Source organism: Nelumbo lutea, chromosome 3, assembly GCF_056320005.1.
Source record: "Nelumbo lutea isolate HS-2025 chromosome 3, American lotus-T2T, whole genome shotgun sequence".
Classification (NCBI taxonomy): domain Eukaryota; kingdom Viridiplantae; phylum Streptophyta; class Magnoliopsida; order Proteales; family Nelumbonaceae; genus Nelumbo; species Nelumbo lutea.
Genome location: NC_142686.1, coordinates 109818187 through 109827754, shown reverse-complemented (window position 1 = coordinate 109827754; position 9568 = coordinate 109818187). Strand labels below are relative to the sequence as shown.

Here is a 9568-nt window from a genome sequence, read left to right as displayed (position 1 = left end):
TTGCCTCTTCTATTCAATAAAGTTGGGGTGACACTTAAAGGGTTGATAAGGAGATTTAGATGACACTTAAAGGGTATTTGTGCCTTTTCAAATGCCACTTAATAGCTGGTTAATGACAGGTATTGGATTGACATGTTTTGAAAGTTTGAGTACCGAATTGCTGCATTTTAAAGTTTAGGGACCAAAGTGACATTATGCCCAAAGTACAGGTGCTAATCGGGAATTTCCCCTCTTTTTCAAGAAAACCTGAAAATGATGACCTGGTATGGTAGGAGAAAAACTTGGAGGAGATAACCAAGAGATATTAGAGACTGGGAATTGAATTTTGCAAATCTAATTAGTGCTAGCATGGCACTTGTAGGCAAGGTTCAAAATATCGATACACCCGATATGCCGATAAGGGCGTATCAGGCTATATCGGTACTTTTTTTTTACTTTTTAATTTTTTTTTCAAAACCGGTTTAGAGGTGCTAGTTTAAGGATCCTCCACCCCTTGAATCGGTCAGAACCCCAATGCACCCTCTCTAGGGGCGTATCGGGGGAGCTCCCTAAATGATATGTATCGGCCGATATGTGTCGATGCTTTGAACCTTGCTTCCAGGCACATACCATGTTCTTGAACATATTGGCCATTCTTATGCTAACCCAAGATTTTACTATTGCAACATGCTTTAAAAACATTTTGAGTTAATCGATACAAATTATCGTTTCTATTTTCTACCTAAAACTAGGGGTGCAAATGGATCGGATCATGATTTGATCGATCTGGTCCTATTTGGTTTTGGATCGGATCAAATAATATGATCCAATTAGAAATTGGATCGGATTCAGATAACCCCTATCCGATCTGATATATTATATATTTATAAATATAAATATATATAATACATATATTATTTATTTATTTATAAATACATTTTATAAATTTGCTATATTATTTATTTTTATAAACACACACACACACATATATATATATATGATGAAAATAATTAAAAAATACTTGTATTTGTTGTTTTTACTTTATTTAAATTAGTATATTTTATTTTTCTTTTAATAATTTATTATTAAAAAAAAAATAAATCGGATCGAATCAAATCCGAAGATAATAAGATTTAAATTCAAATGAGTCCTATAAGATTTGACTGAATCTTTTGGATTTGAATCTGGTCTGATCCATTTGCATCCCTACCTAAAACATAGAATTTGATCTTTCTCCCACATCATTTTTCTGATTGACATGACACTCATATATGATGTAGCAACGCGTATTTTCACAAATTTGCATTGATCAACTGTGAAACAACCCCTATGAAACCTGAGCTAACAACAAAATTATGGAAACCAGAAGTTGCGCATGTCAACACCAAAGCTTGAAGGACCCAATATCTTATACATTAAGGGGTCAACATGAACCACAAAAAGGTAAACGCAATCTAATATTAGTGCAACAAAAGGTCAATCTTAACAGAGTATGCAATGGAGCAGGGTGAAAAAACCGCCTGATACAGAACTACATCAGATCTATATCCACTAATAAAGTAGTTACTGTCAACAAAACTGATATGCATTGGTTCAAGGTCAACAGACAAAAGTATTCAGATGCCTTCATATTTGGGATCGGTCATTATATAATGGTAAGCAATTACCAGAACAAATACAAAAATGCCAATAAAATTGGCAAGGAATCCCAAATCTTCGTCATTAATCATCTGCACAAGAGCAAAACAACAGAACCCAACATAGCATTAGCAGCAATACAGAATTAGCCTCTTTATTTAAAAATCCATGATAGACGTAATAGAAATGACGCTGAAAAGCATTATAAGAAAATGGGTTTCAAAAGTTTTAAAAGAAGAAGAAGAAGAAATAGTTGGTGAAAACCAGACTTCCATAGGAATTGTTAGTTCTTTAAAAGAAGAACGAGGGAAAATCAGTTTTGTTATTATTATTGTTTTTTTATTTTTTTTGAAGATACTGTAAATGATGGCTTAGATCAAGGAGGTGGAAGGTTCAGAAACTGCTCTTATTGTCATTGGCAATGCCATGCATCAAAATGAAATTGCTTTTGAAGTAAAAGGGTGAAAGAAAATCTGCAAAACAAAGAGTTCTAAACTAAAGGGATGGCTGATAACAGTTTAAATGGCTGAACCAAACACAAGGGGTTGCCTTGTGTTTTAGTGGATAAAATAATTAAATAATGAAATATTTGAGGTTATGGTACTTGACTGTTACGGACACGACACCCGGCAACACGCTATGTCGCAACCGCAGGCAGCAGCGTGCCTAGTGGCACACACCGCCCGGTAGCGCGCCCCGGTACAGGCCGCAGCGCACCTAGCGGCACGCACCGCCCGGCAGCACGCCGCGATACAGGCTGCCAGCCGCATGCCGAGCGGCACCCACCGCACGGCAGCAACACACACCACACGGCAGCGGCACGCACCACACGATAGCGGCACGCACCACACGGCAGCAGCACGCACCTCACAACAGCAGCAAAATGAGACGCACGCGCTAGCGGTAGAACGGGCCCACACGACAGCTCATCCAGGTGGGCCCACATTTATCCGACCACAGCAGCCCTGCATGCCAACGCCATCTACACCTTTCCCTTATCCCCTATTTTTGTGTTTCCCTTAGAAGTAGGAGTTTGAGTTTCGATAGAAGTTTAAGTTGTGATAAGAGAGGGACTACCTTAGCCGAATACAAGAAGGAAACCCTCTTGTAATCTCCTATTTAAGGAGCTGATTTTACTCAATAAAAGGATCGAAATTTTCAGTCAAGAAAGAGAGCAAGGAGAGTTAGGTGATCTCTTGAACAAATCACCCCTCAATTTGCCACCATAGGGTCAGCTCGCAAAGCCAAGGGCAAGGGAAGGCAAGGAGTTTTTCCCACAGACCGCCCCGTGACGAGATCCTACGCCCGGGCCCATGACATTTTGGTATCAGAGCCAAGCGTCATGGGCGACATGGAGCAGCTATCGTCCAAAGTTCACGAGCTGGAACACCGTCTCGTGGAAAATCACGCAGAGGTAAGAGAAGTTAAAGAGGACGTCAGGGAACTTCGGCGTCTACTGGAGTTATACTTCTCCACCAGGGAAGGGAGCCTTGAAGGGGCAGCTACTAACCACAGCCGCCGCTCAGATTGGATAGAGGGCTCTGGTGAGCGATAGAACGATGCACTGACAGCAGCAATCATACCCAAATACAGTCGTCTGGAGTTCCCCTCATACAGTGGCAGCGGTGACCCACTTGGATGGCTGTACTGCTGTGAGCAATTCTTCCACAATCAGCGCACAGAAGAGAAGGACAAGGTCATCCTGGCAGCATTTCACTTGACCGATGAAGCACAACTCTGGTTCTACCGAGTGGAGCAGGAAGAACTAGGCCTTAGTTGGGGCCTATTCAAGTCGTATTGCCTCCTCCGGTTCGGGCCCCCATTAACGAGCAACCCCTTGGGGGAGCTCATTAACCTCAAACAAATCGGGACCATCGCGGAGTATCAACGACAGTTTCAGACTCTTCTCGCCAAAGCCTCTTCGGTTCGGCCAGACCAGCAGGTGGATATGTTCACAGCTGGCCTATTTGAACCCCTGAGAGTCGATGTGGAGATGCAGAGCCCACCCAACTTGGTCACAACAATGAATCTGGCCCGAGCCTTCGAGTGCAAGCTGCAGATCATCCGAGGGCTGTCCAGCATGGGGCGTCCCGCAACGACTTGGGCGAACCCAAGGACTACCATAGGAGGGCCTTCGATGGCTGCCAACAGGGAACAATGCCCTTTCACCAACAACACTACCCGAGCTGCAACTAGCATGGGTAGCAGCACAACAACACCTCCCATCAGACGCTTATCCAGGGCTGAGATGGCAGAGCGCTGAGCCAAGGGCCAATGCTTCAACTGTGATGAGTTGTACTCAGCCGGCCACCGTTGCAAGCGGTTATTCTACCTCCTGGTAGACGAGCTAGAGGAGGAAGAAGAGGAACAGGCGGCACTAGAACCCGAGATCTGCCTCCATGCCATCACTGGAGTCCAAAACTCCCAAACCATGCAACTGCAGGCCCAGGTGGTAGGAAAACAGGTATGGGTTCTGGTTGACTCACGGAGCACCCACAACTTCATCAGCAAGCAGGTTGCGCTCCAACTGAAGCTACCAATGGAAGACAGACCACGGCTCCAGGTGGCTGTAGCAAATGGGGAGAGAGTTCACAATCCAGGGATCTGCCGAAGCATCCAAATCCGGGTGGACTCAGAACCATTCCTCGCAGATCTATTTGTTCTGACCCTAGACGAATTCGACATAGTGTTGGGGATTAAGTGGCTCATCACCCTCGGCCCCATCCAATGGGATTTCAGTGCCTTAACCATGACGTTTGACTTACATGGGAAACGGGTCACCTGGAAAGGGACCAAGATGAGAGCAAGAAAACCACAGGTGCATACTCTCCATGGCGACACCTTGCACACCGTAGAGATGGAGAGGCTTCTTGCTGATTTTTCAGACGTGTTCTCAGAGCCGAAGGGCCTTCCACCTGGCCGGTCGTGTGACCATCGGATCCCCTTAATACCAGGGGCGGGACCCATTGTCCTGAGGCCATACCGCTACCCGCACCTACAAAAGGACGAGATAGAGAGGCAGTGTACAGAGATGCTGGAACAGGGAATCATACGACCCAGCCGCTCTCCATTCTCTTCACCAGTCTTGTTGGTGCCAAAGCAAGACGGCACTTGGAGATTTTGTGTGGACTACAGGGAGCTCAACAGTAGAACTGCCAAGGACAAGTTCCCGATCCCGGTGGTAGACGAATTGCTAGATGAGCTCCACAGATCTCAATACTTTTCTAAGCTGGATCTCAGGTCAGGTTATTTCCAGGTCCGAATGGCCCCTAAAGATGTGGAGAAAACAGCCTTCCGAACGCATCACGACCACTTTGAATTCCTGGTCATGCCTTTTGGTCTCACCAATGCCCCATCTACATTCCAGGCCCTGATGAACGGGGTATTTTGGCCCCACCTCTGCAGATTTGTCCTAGTATTTTTCAACGACATCTTAATTTACAGTACTTCGTGGGTGGAGCACGTTTGTCACCTAAGGACAGTTCTGGAGCTGCTACGACAGCACAAACTATTCCTAAAATGAACCAAGTGCTCCTTCAGAAAGCCGCAGGTTCTTTACCTAGGTCATAGAGTCAGCAGGGAAGGAGTCTCGGTAGATAACTCCAAGATTCAAGCCATCCGGGAGTGGCCCAAGCCTCAGACCGTTAGGGCTCTCCACGGGTTCTTGGGGCTCACGGGATACTACCGCAAGTTTGTAAGGGACTATGGACTCCTGGCGGCCCCATTGACCAAGATGTTGAAGAAGAATGCATTTCATTGGGATGAAGCAGCTAACACTGCCTTTACAAACCTAAGGGACACACTCTCCACTACCCTCGTGCTACAACTACCAAACTTTGACCAAGAATTTACGGTGGAGTGTGATGCGTCTGACATAGGCATCGGCGCAATACTGCAACAGAAAGAGCACTCCATCGCCTTCTTCAGCCGCAAACTAGCAGATCAGCACCTCAAGCTACTGGCCTACGAGTGTGAATTGATTGGACTAGCCAAGGTCGTCAGCATTGGAGGCCATATTTGTGGGGCAGGCCCTTCGTTGTCAAGAAAGATCACTACAGCCTCAAATATCTTCTAGAGCAGCGGCTCACTACTCCACCTCAACAGCACTGGGCAAGCAAACTGCTAGGGTTTGACTTCCGCGTATACCCCAAGGTGAGAGCCTCTAACTGGGCCGCTGATGCGCTGTCCAGGCGTGAAGAGGACACGTCACACCTCTGTGCGGTCTCCCAGCCCCGCGTGACCCTATTGGAGGACCTAAGAAACATGTTGCCCCAATCACCAATGTGGAGAGACCTGATGCAAGAATTGCAGTCTAGCAAGACCCAACCAAACTGGACCATCCACGAGGGACTTGCGCTGTACAAAGGAAGGGTATATCTCCCAGCAGATTGTCCCTTAATTCCAGCTATCCTTGCCAGCATCACAACGCCACCCATGAAGGGGTGCAGAAGACGTTACACCATGCCCGTGAAGACTTTCATTGGCATGGTATGCGAGGCTCGGTTAGGGATTTCATCCAGAACTACTCAGTATATCAGCAACAGAAGTGGGAGAACATACACCCAGCAGGACTCCTGCAGCCCCTTTCACTCCCAACGCAGATCTTGGCCGATATCTCTATGGACTTCGTTGAAGGCTTGCCTAAAGTCGGTGGGAAATCCATCTTATTCGTAGTGATGGACCGCTTCTCCAAATGTGCTCATTTCATTCCGTTGTCCCACCCCTACATCGCAGTTTCTGTGGCCCACACCTTTTTCACACACATCTTCCACCTACATGGGCTGCCCGAGTCCATTGTCAGTGACAGTTCACCAGCACCTTCTGGAAGGAGCTGTTCAGATTACAGGGCACGACCCTAGCCTTTTCCTCTGCCAATCATCCACAGACGGACGGGCAAATGGAGGTTGTCAATCGCACCATAGAAATGTACCTCCGTTGCTTTGTAGGGGACCAACCACGACGCTGGGTGGATTACCTCCCTTGGGCCGAATACTGCTATAACACATCCTACCACTCGTCCCTTGGCATGACTCCCTTCCGCGTGGTGTATGGGCGAGACCCTCCTCGTCTCCTCTCCTACGAACCGGGATCAACACGGTTGGAAGAAGTAGACCGCAACCTCCAAGACCGCGGTGCCCTACTGGCTGAAGTCTCCTTACGTTTGCAGCAGGCACAGGCACGCATGAAGATAGATAACCTACGATCAACACCACCGCGAGGTCACCTTCCGGCCAGGACAGTTCGTTTGGCTAAAGCTCCAGCCCTACCGGCCGCTCTCCCTTAGGCGACGGATCCGCTAAAAGCTGACCCCAAGGTTCTATGGGCCCTTCAAGGTTCTTCGACAGATCGGGAAGATTGCCTATCAACTTGAACTACCAGAGCACAAAAAAATCCATGATGTCTTCCATGTGTCCCTACTCAAGCCTTTTATAGGAACTCCCCCAATGCAAGTGCCTCCTCTACCCCTTCTCAAGGACGGTAGACCCATCCTTCAACCTAGAGCTCTTGTCCGGTCAAGCATCAATCATGGCATCTTCGAGGTTCTAGTAGACTGGGACGGACTACCATTAGTGGAGGCCACTTGGATCCCCGGGACCAACCTGCACAACGCCTACCCCGACCTCGAGCTTGAGGACAAGCTCATTGTCCAGGAGGGATGTAATGTTATGGACACGACACCCGGCAACACGCTACGTCGCAACCGCAGGCAGCAGCGCGCCTAGCGGCATGCACCGCCCGGTAGCGCGCTGCAGTACAGGCCGCAGCGTTCACAGCGGAATGCACCGCCCGGTAGTGCGTCGCGGTACAAGCTGCCAACCGCACGCCGAGCGGCACACACCGCATGATAGCAGCACCTGGCATCAGCACGCACCACACGACAACGGCACACACCACACGGCAGCAGCATAATGAGACGCATGTGCCAGCGGTAGAGCGGGCCCACACGATAGCTCATCCGGGTGGGCCCACACTTATACGGCCACAGCAGCCCTGCACGCCAACGCCAGTTGTACCTTTCTCTTATCCCCTATCTTTGTGTTTCCCTTAGAAGTCGGAGTTTGAGTTTTGATAGAAGTTTAAGTTGTGATAAGAGAGGGACTACCTTAGCCGAATACAAGAAGGAAACACTCTTGTAATCTCCTATTTAAGGAGCTGATTTTACTCAATAAAAGGATCGAATTTTTCAGTCAAGAAAGAGAGCAAGGAGAGTTAGGTGATCTCTTGAACAAATCACCCCTCAATCCGCCACCATAGGGTCAACTCGCAAAGCCAAGGGCAAGGGAAGACAAGGAGTTTTCCCCACAGACCACCCCATGACGAGATCCTACGCCCGGGCCCATAACATTGACCCAACTTTAGTTTCAGGCATTATAGAGCTCACAACCTCCTTAATGAGGAACTATTCACTAAAAGACGAAGAAAAAAAAGCCATTCAGTTCATCCATTTCAGCTGTTATCAAATGCCTCCTAAAAAAACTGAAATAGGAAGCATTTCATCCTTTTTAAACTTGAGGTGCGGTAAAGGCATTTTTCCACTGGATAGTTTGAAGAAATGATTTAGAACTGCTTTCAGAGATTGGGGCAAGGGTCATCTATAAAACATGGAGGGGCCAATGCAAAACCAGAAAACATGGGGAAAATAAGCAGAAGTATTGATGCATGGAGCCATAAATACTAATTAATATCTCTCTCTCTCATACACACACGCAGAAACTTTAACATTCTATCTGAGACCCACCCAAAAAGAAAAACCTAACAGTGAAGATTCATTAAACAAGATATTGCAACATTGGCCAGTCCTACAGATATTCCAGTGAAAAACCTGAGGCTCTTAAGAGTTAAGTGGAAAGTAACCACTGCAAGGCATGACTAGGAAAAGGGGAGTGGGATATGGGAGTCAGGAGCATCTGAACTTTTATGAAGGAAAGGCATAGAGAAGGCCTACCATTCTTTTATGAAGGAAATAAAACATAAGGGAGGTGATGAAATGTAGGTAAAATTCTGGTCACACATTGATTGTTCATCACTGTTATAGAAGCTAAACTATACATAGTCCCCCTTCAGCCAAAAGGCCCATTGAAGCAGAAACAGAAACTTGGATTTGATTCTCATCTGGAATTTTCTCTCTTCAAAAATCTTTCTACAGGAGATTAAAGGCCTCAGTAACAGAAGAGAGAGGTGGAGGTGGAGGACCAACGCGACGTGAAAACAAATTCTACCTTCTTCAAAATTTACAATTCCAAAGCAAAACCCAGATCCGATACTAATAAACAAGTTATGAACCGATATTCATTTCCACTGGAAAGAGACAGTGAGAATAAAAGATCCTACATAAGTCCATATCATGCAGAGATTCGAATGAGTAGAAATCCTACTTGAAGAAAGCGAAATTCATCAACTGCAATAGTTTCAACAAATTAAATAAGTCGGACCGGCTTCTGTACAATGTTCAACAAAGCGCAGAACGTGGGAAAATTCCAAAAAGAAAAAGAGAATAGGAAAACCGAAACCGTGACGAAATATTTATAGAGAAAGAGAGAAAAAAATCCATACCTTGAAAGAGAAAATAGAGGGAATTAATGAGAGCCAAAGGGGGAAAGGAGAAATGTGTAACAGGAGCGGAGAAATTAACAAGTAAAATGAGAACGAAAGACTTGGCAATATTGAGTAAGCACCCAATAACGTTTCGGTTTAAGCAATCCGAAATCCGCGCCTTGATCGCGGTGAGAAAGCTCCGTCTTCATGGTTGAAGCTGTTGCTGAGAATGGCCACAGTAGTTGGTCTTCAGTCTTGGGATTGACCATCTCCTACTGTGGAACTTTGGAACTTGGAAGTGGATGTTCTCTCTCTCTCATGGGGATCTACTGTTCTATCGGATATTCTTCAGTTGTCATCTACTATGCTCATTTGGGTATGCTAGCTTCCAATTTATTTTCCTTGACGCCAAAGT

General features: G+C 46.3%; 1 pseudogene across 1 annotated transcript; it reads right to left on the bottom strand.

The window, feature by feature from the left end:
* Nucleotides 1-1408: 1408 nt before the first annotated feature.
* LOC148867570 (dolichyl-diphosphooligosaccharide--protein glycosyltransferase subunit 4A pseudogene) lies at nt 1409-9240 on the bottom strand (annotated as a pseudogene). Its single transcript, XR_016108861.1, has 2 exons — nt 9172-9240; nt 1409-1709 (listed from the first exon to the last, which is right to left on the bottom strand). The product of XR_016108861.1 is annotated as a dolichyl-diphosphooligosaccharide--protein glycosyltransferase subunit 4A pseudogene (transcript).
* Nucleotides 9241-9568: the final 328 nt, after the last annotated feature.